Here is a 14576-nt window from a genome sequence, read left to right on the forward strand (position 1 = left end):
CAAGACTTGACTATGATCTTAGAATCCTATTTTTTATTTTTTGCATATCAAAATCTAGAATCTTGACTATTTAATAAGCATACAAGATCAATAAAATATAAACTCTTTATTATTACCTCAATGATGCAAGACTAATAGGATCTAAAACACATATTCTCAAATTGCAATATGCATACATCAATTTCTCTCAACTCTACTTTGAACAACCCAATTGTGCCACACATCTTGATCATTCTAGCACCAAAAAGTTAATCTAGAGTCCTTATTAAGATTTTCAGACAGTAACATGAAGAAATCACTAGTTTCTTTTTTGTAGACAAATAATTTCAAGTGTTTCTCAAGGATAAGTACCTGAGAATCAAAATCTTTAGTAGAACAAGTTTGAAAATTTTTCTTGTAACAAACAAAAAAGAAATGATTTGCATTCAAGATCTCATACTTGAAACTCAATATTTTTGTGTGAATAAAAATGAAATTGATTAATGATCCATGATCAAATTTCTCTTTATCTTTGTTAGGTAATAGTCCTCTCATGCATGAACTAGTTCTACAACATAATCTATTTATTTATACAAGATTAGGCTTTAATTCACACAAAAATAATCCACCACTTTAGAGTTTCACCAAACACTAGATAATCCTATCTCCAATGGAAGTGCATGGATTCTCATTCAAGTATACAAATAATCTTACCATTTCACTTGCAAATCATTGTTTCCATATAATAAAGTGATGCCTCATCATGAGGTTCACTTAAGAATATGTAAGTATATCATGTGGGACTATGGGCTCAAAGAAGTGTATTTCTTATATCCCTTTTGAGGACCTCCTATTTAAGAAAGGCTATAAGTTGTATCTTATTTCATTGCACACATGTATCCATTTAACAACAAAACCATCATCTTATAATATCACTAAGAACTTGTGGGCCTAATCTAATAGCATTCACATAGTTAGTAGGACTATGATTTGAAAGCCCTGGCAATGAGACCAATCAACCTTGTTATAGTCGAAAATGTTGTTTCATGGAATCCATCGCCGTAAAACATCCTCAATAGTATAAGGCCTTTCCAAAATTCCCAAATTGCATTGAGCCACATTACGACCACAAAGAATGGAGAGAAGTAGTTCTTATTTGGTTTTGACTGCATTGCCTACAATATCATCAATAGCGAACAAGTCAAAGGATGATGTGAAAAGTCTTGTTAAATGGTTATGAAGCACACAAATGTATTAATTTTAAGAATGCATTCAAAACTATGCGACATTATCATGTAATAAGAGTGACGTAATTTGTATGAAGAAAAAAGAGCACTTGTAAGTATTTTTATATAAATTATCTGAAATAAAGCAACTCCTATTTTTATATAAATTATCTAAAATAAAGCAACTCTTAACGATGGCTTGCAAAATCAACTTCTTTTACAAAATAGTAATTTTTTGTCACCTAATCATTCATAAGATAAATATACTTATATATTGATGAAAATATCCAAGTAGAACAAATTTAACATATAACATTGTTCTTAGTAGAGTATTATTTTGTTATGTGTTATGTGGCACTTAGTATAGATGAACATTGTGTCCCATCACCCCCTAAGATCATCTTAAAGCTCCATTGTTGATGCACCTACCATGATGATAAACAATTGACCAATACTTTGGCCTAGCAAAACATGAAGTGAGAAATTCATAAAAAAGTAGTTATACTACCCCAAACCTCACCTTCAAGGTTGAAAGCATGGTGGCACAAATCTTCTACCTTTAGTAGTACTAGAAATAAAAAATGGGATCCTAGTAAAATTTTAATAATTACACTCAAATGTTCTTAGAGATGTGTATCTTTCAATTGTTATCTTCGAGATCTACAAATCAATACATAACACGGTAGGTAATTTTTGGTTTGACCTATGAACACCAAGGCACACATACATAATTAATGTCACAAGAATGCTAATCCTTTTCACAAAAGTGCCCAATGTGACATGTTTATTTCAACTTGGAGCATTAAAGAATAAGATACCTACTTTTAAATTCCAAAAGAGCCATTTTAGTTTACAATCCATATTGGATGAATTTAAGTTTGGTTTCAAAAGTAAGAGTTAGTCTAGATTACCATGTGCATTTCCTACCATCTCTTCTTAGACATTAGGTATGAGCCCACATCTAGCTACTACTAGGAACTATCCCATGTCAATAAGTGATTTTTTCCAAAACATGCCTTTTCAAATCCAAAGGATCAAGTAATAACTTGACTCCCCATTTGATAGCCCTAACACTTGAGATTCAAGATTAGTAGCATTGATAGGATGTTGTGAGGGTCTTCAATTGAATGCACCATAAACATCAATCTAGAAGCAACAGTCAATGCTAAAAGTCCTAATAATATTTGAAAATGGTTCTCTTTCTTGAAAATTTGATGACAAGTTGTAACTAGTTCATTGTTTGCTTGGTGTCCCTAAATGATTCTATTCAAGCACAAAAGTCCAATGGTGTTTTCTAAATAGTTTATTGTTTGCTTAGTCCATAATAAGTGATTCTATCATTTCTAAGAGTGCACCCACATGTAGACATGCCGAACATTTCAAATGTCAATAAGGTTGGGTTCACATTGAGCGACAGAAGGAAAAATGAAAGGAATGTCATCCAAATGTGTGTACAAATCTTCTACTGGACTCACACCCTCGAAAGAAAATTTTGGTTGCACTACAACAGAAACGAGGCATAGATGCACATGTTAGACACGCAAAGTCGGGCGCATCTATCAGAGCGTCTATAAGTGCGTGTAAATAGACGCGAATTTTGCGTCTATATATCCGCGCAAATAGACGCTAATATAGATGCGCCAGCAGACGCACAATTATTTAACCACCTAAAATTAGCAATTCACATAATTAAAAAACCAAAGTTAATAATTATTTAACCACTTGAAATTGATTCTTGAGCATGCACATGTGCGCATGATAAAAACCATAGAATTAAGAATACACATTGAATCATTGAATTAAAAAAATAGAGTCAATAATTACTTTTTCATTGCTCTCTAATGAATGGCAATTCCTCCAGTTGACAAGCCTGATATAAGTAATTAGCGGCAAGCGACAGAAACCTTACAATTAGTAGCAAGCATTGCAATATGTATCTCGTAATTTCTCTACGTACTTGAAGATGATAAAAGATACTTCCTTTTTATTAAGGAAAATTCAATTTAGCTTTAAAATTGACTATTGATTCTTGAGTATGCACGTGTGCGCATGATAAAAAGCATAGAATTAGGAATACACATTGAATCAATAAGCAAATTAAGTACGTTACAGTGAATGATCCATCTCATCTTCAATGAGATCAGCCCTTGCTAAACTATCTACTTCTAGGTCTATGTTACCAAGAGGTAACGAAACAAATAAGTCTATCCCACTATCAGATGTGTTGCTATATTGCTCAATAACTTCATCAATATCATCGACAATCACATTATTGTCTTCTTCTGCGTTTCCTTGAACATCCTCGGGAGGTTCATCTTGTACTATATCACGCATATCATCCATAATGATGTCATAATGCACATCATCATTAATTGTTGGATTATCATCTGCTATCTCCATGTTGGTAATATTACAATATATTAGTTTTGAATGATTAGATATAGGGATGACATACCACCATCGGTTATTGTTTACCATTGGATGATACACAACTTGTATTTGAAAAACAAAAGCAAAAAACTTAAGTACTTATTATATTGTGTATATGTATCACATGTATACATATAAAAAAATTAGCCTTTGCATATATACATGCTCGCATTGTTGAGGCAGTACTAATGTGTCATTCTTGTTTTGGTGAAATTTTGTAGAGTCAATGATTACAAAACCACTTGGATGACGTCTGATTGTGCAATGCTCACCATTTGTTACCACTTCTTTAAACCACTTCACATCCAGTACATATATAAAGAATCGTCTGAAGTCAAGCTTCAGAATATCTTGGATCAAGCCACAATAACCTTCCATGGTACCATTGGCATCCTCGAAGTGAGCAAGGACACCACAATCTTGGGTATTTCTCTTTCCATCTATACGTTGAGTTCGAAGATGTTTACCTCACACCAAAGTGCATTGAATAATGTGCACTAGTAGTAAAAGATAAAAGATCAAACATGTCAATTATTTATATAAAATAAAACTTATAGAAACAAATTAATTGATAGTATGTCTCACCTTTGACAAGCAACCTCGTGCGTATTCCCACTCTTCTTGAGATATCTTAATTTCCTCCTCTTTTTCCATTCTCTCCATTTCCTCATGTAACCAATCTATATCAATATGACGTGGGAGCGCATTTAGATGATCTAGAAATGAGACATTATGTCCATATCTAGTGCAAAATTCTTGTCTTTCGCTTTTTCTTCTTGCCCTTGCTTCATTATATAGTGTCACCCATTTACTCATTACATCACTATTGAGCACACAAAAACTATTTAACTTACTAAGTTCTTCTTTTGTTAGCAAAATACTCATTCCTTATCCTTGAGGTACTATAGAGGTCATCCTCAAGTCTTCATCATCTTTCCATAGTCGTGGTTGAGAGGGATCCACTTCAGCAAGATATTCAGAGATATAAACAAGGGATGATTGCACTAACCAATCCTCAGCCATGCTTCCCTCAGGTCGTGCGTTTTGCCTCACAAAATCTTTCAAGGTTTTCATGAAGCGCTCAAGAAAAAACATCCACCTTACATGAACTGCCCCACAAAGTGCGATCTCATCAATCAAATGTACAAGTAAATGTAATTGAGTAGTCAAAATGGATCGAGGAAAAATTTCCTCCACCAAACAAACCACCTCAACAGATAATACTCGAGCATCTTGCAATGTGTTTGGATCAATTTCCTTCGAGCTCACGTATCTGTCAAGATGTATTTGAGAATTGTTTATTTTTGTGTAGAAATTCAAAGATATATAATGAAAAAATACAATGTATAGACACCTCACAAGCTCTCCCATCTTATAAATGATATCACGTACATCTTTGGATACACAATGGGATATGCTAGTAGGAAGTACGAACTGAATGTAAACAATATTCATAGATCAAATGATTAGTTGAGAAAAAAGTCATCATACCCCAAATTTTACACATAGTTACTCCACCAATTACTATATTCATGGTTAGAGATACCCTTACTTGAATCATTTTGTACCAACCGTGGGACTTCAAACCAGATAGTTGCTCCACACCTCTTTTCTTTTTCTTTATGAAGGCTCCCTTGAGACATCTCATACATCCTGTGGGTGTTCGAAAGCTATATATTTGTTCCTTCACTATTTTTTCCTCGTTCTTTGACAACATCCAAGGTGCATGGGGTAGCTCAATCTTTCCTTTGGGTCCAATGCGTGGCCAGGCTCGTCTCATGCGACCAATGTTACGTAAATCCTCCCTTACATTAACTGAATCACGAGCCCCTATCAAGTGATCCCATAATGTAGATACAACATTTTTGAATATGTGCATGGGGTCCAACATGTGATTGATCTTGAGTTCAGACCAGTACGGAAGACGAAAAAATATAGAGAACCTAACAAACAAACAATATATTATGTAAACAATTCATCATGCTAAATACTTTAAAGTCAATCGAGAGAAATGCACTTCTTACCGACTCATGCCGAGTCGAGGGTGGCTGTCAGCATTAATCCATCTCTCCTTCCAATCTCGAATGGTTAGAGATTGTGGAGTCATTCCACTAGTAGGGAGAACGTATTTGGGATGGTCAATAGGAAGAAATCGATGATGATTGTTGTAGATAACCTTCTTTAAACATGCCCGCCTAGAGGAAACTAGAGAGGGACCGCAAATAGGACATGCATGATATCCTGACGTGATTAAACTTGAAAAAACAAGTGAATTAATAAAATTCAATTGATTCAAGTCTCTATTTCCATGCACTTCCACTGTGAGTAGGAACACCCATGGTAGATCTACATCTAGGTTGATAAAACTTCCATTGCTGTAATGTGAACCCGGCACAAGTCGAGGTTTCATTGTGTGGCATGCCCTTTGCCTCTCCGACTTACTAAAATTATAATCACCTTTACTTTCAAATACAAGTAGTGAATAAATGTGTGACACGATTCTAAGCATAAAATCCCAAAGGTGGCAGAACCTAAGGAAAGGCCACACAGAAGCGATGATCAAGGTGAGTCTCAAATTTAGACAAAATGAAAAGAAGATGGAGGAGATACCCATTCTCGGTAGAAGCTGTCAAAGTAGTAGCAACAGTGCCCGCAATGCTTAAACCCAAATATTGTATTGTCAAAGGGAATCCTAGGCACAATATCATTGCAGTACACTATCCAGGCTGCCATGCTTCTGTTCATGATCACAAGGCCTTTGACAAGGAAATGCAAGAGGGATTTGTGATGCCCATCCCATTTTTCCGTTATGCCTTGCAGATTGCACACAACCAAGGGACGGAGAGGTTCAACCGAGTGACACTCCTTCCTCCTCCTCCATCTAGTGGGGTATACACAAGAAGATGCTGGATAATTCGACCTTCCTAGCCAACGTGCCTCGTATGTAATCTCCTTGTAGGTGGATGAGAAGACCTTCAAGGCATACCCAAAAAGGTGCTAGCCAAAGTCGCCGTGCTCGAACATTACCAACGATATTGTGGTGAGAAGACTATAGAGGGCCTGGATGCGGGGGCAAGAAGAAATGAGAGAAGATGAGCAGTATTAACAGACCTTCTGAATGACCTCCGCAATTCAGTCACTGCATGGTTGCCAAATATGTATTTTCTTGGACGCCGCTGAAGTCATTGGCAGTATGGTGCAATAAGCCACTTAAGCCGTCTTCTCGAGGGCACTAATGACATTAATGTGGCTCTATTGTGGCACGATACTAGGACTGTTGGCAGGGTCGAGGACTGCCATACAACGATCAAGTTGGCAACACTCCAGGCTGCCATGCTTCTGTTCATGAAGTTGGCAAAGGACTGGCCGTCACCCACCCGCGGCTGCCCAAAAGTGTGAATAGCAGAAAGCCTGTGCAGCATGCCATTCTCCTCCTTTTGCTTGTTTTCCTTGAACATCAAGAGACCTGCAAACACCACTGCCAATGCCCCTCCTAAACTGTGCCCTGTAATCACAAGCTTTGCTTTTGGATGCTGCTGCAGCAAATATCCGAGTTCTCCGCTGATCATATCAAAGGCTATATTGCAGCAGTCGTGAAACGTCGGTGTCGTGGCGACAGATACATCTTGCCTGCTATCATTGACAAAGTGCATTGTGGGTGTTTCAACATGCAGTAGACTATCATTGAAGTCAAGGCCTGTCAATGGTGATTGGATGCCTGGGAGCTTCTGATTCACCCATGTGTGGCTCTTCATGCAGTTTTCTGTGAATTTTACCAATGACGGTTCCTTCTTCCTGTTCACAAGCCCAAGTGCCTCCAGGAAGCCCATGTGAATCCTACCCAACTCTGGAGCAACCTCGTACCAAGAAAAATCAAAGTCTGTGCTCCAGTCATCCGTATTGAATGGCTCGGTGCCTCGAAACGCCAAAACCACGAACTCTGCATCCTCAGGCTTGTCTGAGAATGTGAAGGCTTGTGTTGTATTACGTTGTGCATAGTCTGGAAATTCAGCAGGCTCAGAAAAATCAGCGAAGTTTATGACCAACATAGTACATCCAAAGTTGTGATACATTAACTCCATAAACATATTACTATGACAGTCAATGTGATATATAAGACTGCATGCCACTAACACATAATCTGCATATACATATTACTATGCCAGCTGTGATACATGAAAAGTTCTGCACAACAATGTTACAATTCCTAAACCTGTTACTGCAGTTCCAGTTAGTAAACAAGAATTGGCTTGAATTATAAGATTCCTGGGATGAGATGTTATACCGTTCCAGCAGCTGTAAAATTTTTGGAAACACATCTGCATGCACACAAAATTTGATCCTGATCAGACTCGCATATGAATACACCAAACTTACTCATCACAACAATATGGGACTTCATACACACACAACTTAAAATTTCAGATGGCTACACTGTACAGTTTTATCTGATTGACGTTCAAATGCCTGAGAGTGATTTTGTATGTTGCATCATATGATGCTAAGATTGCTTACATTCCATCGATTAGTCAAAACATCTTTCTGTACAGCTTCTGACTCGTATGCCAACTTAGATGCCATGATACACAGGTCAATGAACATCTTTGAATTGAATTCCTTGAACTTTGCTGTCGCATCTATGAGATCCACCCTTGGATCCAACCAACCAATGGCGGAGTAGTATGATGGTGAGTCCTTCGGAGGAAACCATATGATATCTTCCAAAACAACAGGGAGCGACAGTCAGATAACAGTGTTTCTGTCAGATTAGGAATTAATATTAGAGAGCATTTCTGCTAGTTTAGCAGCTGATATTGGTATGGAATCCAATGAGGTAATCTCTACATCAAACACATAATGACACCATAACGTATTGTGGCCCTCATGCTGCTCCGGGGCATCACTGTCCCGATCATAATGTCCAAATCCATGTTCCTCCATTGCCTCCAGTACTGATATCAAGTAGCTAGTTTGGATAGCTTAATCCAAGCTTATAATCCCCACCTGACGGCTTAGAGCAACCGTGTGATTTTGAGTTGATGATTGATCTCTTCAAAGATTTCTGAGAGCTGATAAACAAATTCTTTCTTGCAACGTCCGATCGATCAAGCAATCTGGCTTTGCAGAATCATTGGCTTATCCCTGTCGTTAATCATACTATCTAGCAGGAAGTATATGGGCTTTCTGAGCCTGCAGCAGAATTTGACCCAGTAGGTACAAAACCATGGAAGGAAAGGCCGCCGTGTTCTAATTAGAAGCTGGAAAATGTCAAATTTTCTGTAGGCCAACATCATCTGCAATGGATGAAGTCTATTGGGCTTATGCCCCACCAAAAAGACAGGGCATGCACATGTTCACGTATTCGCATAATGATTATGAGCGTGGGTCTATCTCGAATTTGGAGACACGCAACTAAGGTGAACCCCCACGTGAGACCGACCCGGTCAAGCAAAGGCAATCCTTAGGCGTGCCGACCTTACCAAGTCTCATAAGTTCAACCTTCTTGTGATTAAAGTTGAATGTTTTCTAGAAGCACACAACTCATACACATTGCCCCACCAATCTCTCACACTAACATACAACAGAACAAGGGTCCACGGCTACGCTTCAACATTCCTTGACAAGTAACTTTGATCGGTTTCTTACAACCACATACGAAAACTAGGTATCCCAAGTGCATAAAACTAGTGATTGCACACATATAACACTAGAAGAGAGGAACGACATAATGGAATAGACATATTCCATAGATACTACTAAACCTTACTAGATAGAAGAAGCATGTCAACTAGGGTTGCTGACTTCAAAAGTGCAATTTTGTGTGCTCTTACCATTTACCCTACTAGTTACTATCGCTAATATCCTATAAGGGGTCGAGGATTGTATTCAAGTTCAAGAAGCTTTGCACTCTAAATGTCTAAAGGTCCAATTAAAAGCCAAATGTATCACATTGGAGATGCTTGGAGAAAAACTTTGTTGCAATGATTTAAATGGTAAACAATAGAGGAAAATGATGGTTTCTATGGAATATGCAGCTAATGGGTACCTGATGTATTTAGGTCCCTTTGGTTGTTATTATTGGTTAGGAACACACAAGGGATTCAAAATACTCTATGTATTTAGGTCCCTTTGGTCATTATTGTTGGTTAGAAATGCACAAGGGATTCAAAATATTGTAAAAGATTGGAAGAGCTTTTAGATGTGGTTGTTACCATTTATTGAATGAGTGCTATCTTGGGCCTAGATAAGCCTTCTCCCCTTAAGGGGAATAGCATCTTTGATCTTGACATGGTTAGTAAACAAAACTTTACTTTAGTGAGAAGGGACATAAATACAAATTATGACTAAATCACTTAGATGTTTATCATGGGGGTGGTGAAATTGTTCAAGTTTGTTCAAGGTATATATGATGCTAAGTTGATCTAGGTATCGATATCAATTAGAGGATTGTGTAGACCATTGGTAAGTTCCTATATAAGGTGAAGGATTACAAAAATCCTCCATTGTCTATAGCAAGCAACCTTGAAGTGGCTTAATGTATCTTGCCTTAGTTTAAATGTCAATTACCTATTCTTCATTTACATAAGTCTTATTGGAAGAAAATAAACAAGGCCTTTAGGTTGGATTCAAATAGACCTGCATGGACAATTCCTTCCTTGAGAAAATGGGTTGTGGTGGTTTCACACTAGTAGATTGAACGATATTATGTCAATAAGGCTTTATCTCTCAACATGTAAAGTCGATTGGCACATGGGCTAGAAGCTTGCCAATTGCTTGTGAGACCACTTGTTCAATTGTCGATTAGTTCAACTATCCGTGCATTGGTGCCATGGGCGAGGCGTTTGGGTCAGACAACTCTTTTCTTTGCGATTGTTTTTTTCTTCCAACAAAAGTTTGCCACATCATCTAAACGACCTTGTTGTTCCCAACCATCCAAACTATTGTGTAACGGTCCTTTGTATGGACCTATGGTGGATAGAAGATAATAGGGCAACTGTCTCAAATTAAAGGAGTGCGAAGGGGGTCCCTTAGCAAGTAAAGGGCATGTGGCACATTTTTGCAACCCTGTTAGGTACCATATAAAAGCCAAAGGGGGTTACTTGGCATCCGAGATGTTAAAAGAGTGGAGATTGTGAAGTGGAGTGATGACAAGGCTAAAATGTGTAAGTAAGACAAGGGGTCGTACTCGTATTGCCAAACACGATGATGGAGGCTGCCCCATATTTCCGTGCCCCTGCAGGGCGGCTCAAGGCAACTGCACATGATCTTTTGGGCAAGGAGGGAGTACATCACACTTTAGAGCCGCCTATGAAAAGAACTCCTCTCGCGAAGGCCTGAATTTGCCATGTCATTCGACATGCCATGTTATGGATTTTACCTTTCATTTTTCTTAGGTCACTCTCGAAATAAAAATGAATATGATATGTATATATATATGTATATATATATGTATGTATATATATATGTATATATGTATGTATGTATGTATGTACGTATATATGTATGTATGTATATATGTATGTAAAGCTTTAAGGCTAGAAGTTAGAATGTAAGGTTAAGTTAAATTATAACTATTAGTAGTTACAATTTAATTTTACTAAAGTTGAGCTTGCTCGTATTTTTTATTTTTAAATATGTGAACCTTTTAGTTCTTTACCCGCAGGTGAAGACTCACCAGTTGCCACTCTAGCATGTTGTCACCTAAAACTACCGCCACCATCAGCTCAAAACGGCCGCCGCTGCTACTACAATTGTTAGGATTCAAAATAGCCACCACCGACCTGTTATCTACTAACCTTTGGCGCCTTTCTATTGGGTGGGTAACTACTAACAACTCCACCTACTGCAATTATTGTTAATCATATTCTAAAGTTTAAAAAAAAATTCACTAGTTTTTTCTATTATTTTAACTATTTTCTTCACTTATTCTTCAATGGAAAATTGGAATGCAGGGTGCAACATTTAGAGGAAAGAAGCAAGATCTTGAGGACCTGCCATATGCACAATTTGAAATGCAAGTTGGTTGCAGCATCAAACTTATGAATCAAAGGTAAACTTGGAAGCTAGTGTCTTGTGATGCATTATCATAAATAAATTAGGATTTAATGGAAATAATTAAGTGATGCATTTTCTATAGATACTATTGCATTTGAGCTTGGGATTCAAGACTCGAACAGCTTGAGAGTTACTTGTGAATTCATCTACGACGTTGATTGTCAGTTATCAGATTTCAAGTACAAATTTATAGTTCATTCTCTTATTGTATTGTATAATATCTATTCTACAATGTTTATACAAAATTTGATACAAATAATTATGTGACACATCCTTTACTTACTTCAAAACCTAATTTAGACATAGTCCCTTTCATAAGACCGAGGCTTTGGTATAGGTCCACACTATCTTAAGGATATTTTTACAACATCTTTATGTAATAATGGACCTAAGGCAACTAAACTACCCTCTTCTATGGTATTAATATGTGGGAATATCTCATTCTCTTCTTCTATGTATGAAATCTATTTGGAATTGCTTACATGTATCCTTCGAATGTAATACTTCTACTATACGCTTTGGTGGAAATAAAAAGGTAATGCATTAGGTATATGTTTTTCAAGATTTGAACCAAAATTAATCTAAGTGCCTTGCATAAGACCAAGACTCTGATATAGGTCCATGCTATGTTAAGGATTCTTATGATATATTTTTCTAATAATAGATCCAAGGTATCTAAGCTATCCCCTTATTTTATTCATAGATGGAAATATCTCATTCTCTATCAAGTATTCTAGGCTTATGATTTCTAGTTTGGGAATCTTGGTTCAATGTTTTCTTTGCCCATACCTTGGGCAAGTGATACATTTCCCCTTTGATAATCCTCATGATTCAATGGTTATAGTTATGGCTTCATATTGTAGCTCACATTATGTACAAATGCTTTTGGATTTTGAGCTTGGGATTGAGACTCTTTAGTTTCTTGTGGATTCACCTATATGCACATATATTTGCTTTCTAGATACATAGTTACAAAGTTCTCTTATTATTGAGCATGAGTTCTAGTTGAAGTGTTTATATGTATCATCAAAATGTAATATTTATTTATATGGTTTGTTTATGTAAAAATAGATAAATCAAGGATGGATACATCGGGACCTCAAAAGGGTGTGGCTAGAAAAAGAATGGCAAATCCTTCTATCACATCTTTCTTTTCTAGAAGTCAAAATATTTTTGCAAGGCAAGAGGGTACGATGTTGGGGGACAATAATGACAAACCTCAAGGGGAATCTAGTGTCAATATAACTCAAGAAGGACCTAATATAGAGAATGAAAATGTAATTGTGGAAAATGATCAGATGAAGAGCTCATCTCGTGGTGATGCTTCTTCTAAAAGAGTCAAAAGAAAGTGGCGACACCAGTGGACTTTGCTTCATCCATGGGCTTATATATGCAAAAACATGTGTAATGAAGAAAGGATAAAATGTCAGTGGTGTGAAGATGCTGGTAAAGTGAATACCTACACTTAAGTTGGTTCTCAGAGCATCCAATTAGCTGCATTGAATGATCATGCAAAAACTACTGATCATATTAATGTTATGCGTGCTCAAATTGTGAAGACAAAAATTGGCAATGATGGTAAAGGACCTATGGATCATGGAGTGGACACAATAGTCCATAGTGAGCTAAATCGTATTATATCATGTATAAAACTTGTATACTTTTGTGCATGTGACGATTTACCACTAGAGAAATATCCACAATTGTGTAGGTTGCAAAGAGAGATTTCCACTCCAAATATGCCTACATCCGACGAATATGGATCATATGTCAATCTAGTTTCACGAAGAGAGATGTTATTGGCTATGGGAGACCATGTAAGGAAGTAAATGTACGCAGAAGTATGTAAAAGTACCTTCTTTTCTATGCTCATTGATGAGAGCAGTGATTGCACCTTGGAGAAACATTTGATTATTTATATTTTGTATATCATCAATGGAGGCAAAGGAGATGCAATTTGTAGTTTTACGCAATTATTGTCAGTGGATAATGGGACGGCAAAGTGACACACTTTCAAGCAGTAATTCCACGTATTATGGGCATACATTGTATTGCACATTAACAAGCATTGGCTACAAAGGATGGATTTATTTCACGTCCTCATGTATTTTCTTTTGTTGATAAAGTTGCAAACAAAGTGTATGCATGGTTACGTAGATCAACAAACCACCACACTTGGAGCTATGGAAGATCATGCATGAGTATGATATTATGGATGCAAAGATGTTGCGAATTCATGCAGTTCGATGGCTTTCCAGAAGTCAAGTCATGGAAAGGTTTGTGAAAATCATGCATGTTATTCTTGAGCAATGGAAAATACATGAGAAAAAGTGGTATGGATATGCTACAAATTTTGTGGTGCAATTTATTATACATCTTCTATGAGATGTGCTTGCAGAGTTGAATAAATTAAATTCAGAATTTCAAAGGTAAGAGATGGATGTCACTATGATTGGTGCACTTATTGACTTACTTTTGAAAAACTTAAAAAAAGATATCTTATATCTGATGATGATAAGTTTGGTATTGGGTCAAAATATCTTACTGAATTTCTAAAGATGGCAAGCAATGGAAAGTTGGAGTATACGGACCCTAATGGTGTTGTACATGTACATGTATTGAAGTACATTCCAACTCCCAAAGTGTCTAAAAAGAATGAAAAATCTAAGGCTACAAGTGATTCAGAAAGCGAGCATGAGGAATTAAACTTGAATATATCCCTTGAAGGTGATGCAAATGAAGAAACAGGTTCTCTAGTTGAATGTATCTCTATTGCACGAGCACATGTGCAAAACATTCTAGATGCTAGTTCGACTAGCAGGTTTGAGGATTTATCAATATTCAATGCATTCAAGATATTCAATCCTCCTTCATATCATATGGATT

At 36.8% G+C, this 14576-nt stretch overlaps 1 pseudogene; it reads right to left on the minus strand.

Annotated features, from left to right (window-relative positions):
- Positions 1 to 898: 898 nt before the first annotated feature.
- LOC148026973 (triacylglycerol lipase OBL1-like) lies at positions 899 to 8576 on the minus strand (annotated as a pseudogene).
- Positions 8577 to 14576: the final 6000 nt, after the last annotated feature.

The sequence above is a fragment of the Lygodium microphyllum genome, chromosome 13, assembly GCF_053477565.2.
Source record: "Lygodium microphyllum isolate KBCC chromosome 13, Lygodium_microphyllum_v1.1.10, whole genome shotgun sequence".
NCBI classification, from domain to species: domain Eukaryota; kingdom Viridiplantae; phylum Streptophyta; class Polypodiopsida; order Schizaeales; family Lygodiaceae; genus Lygodium; species Lygodium microphyllum.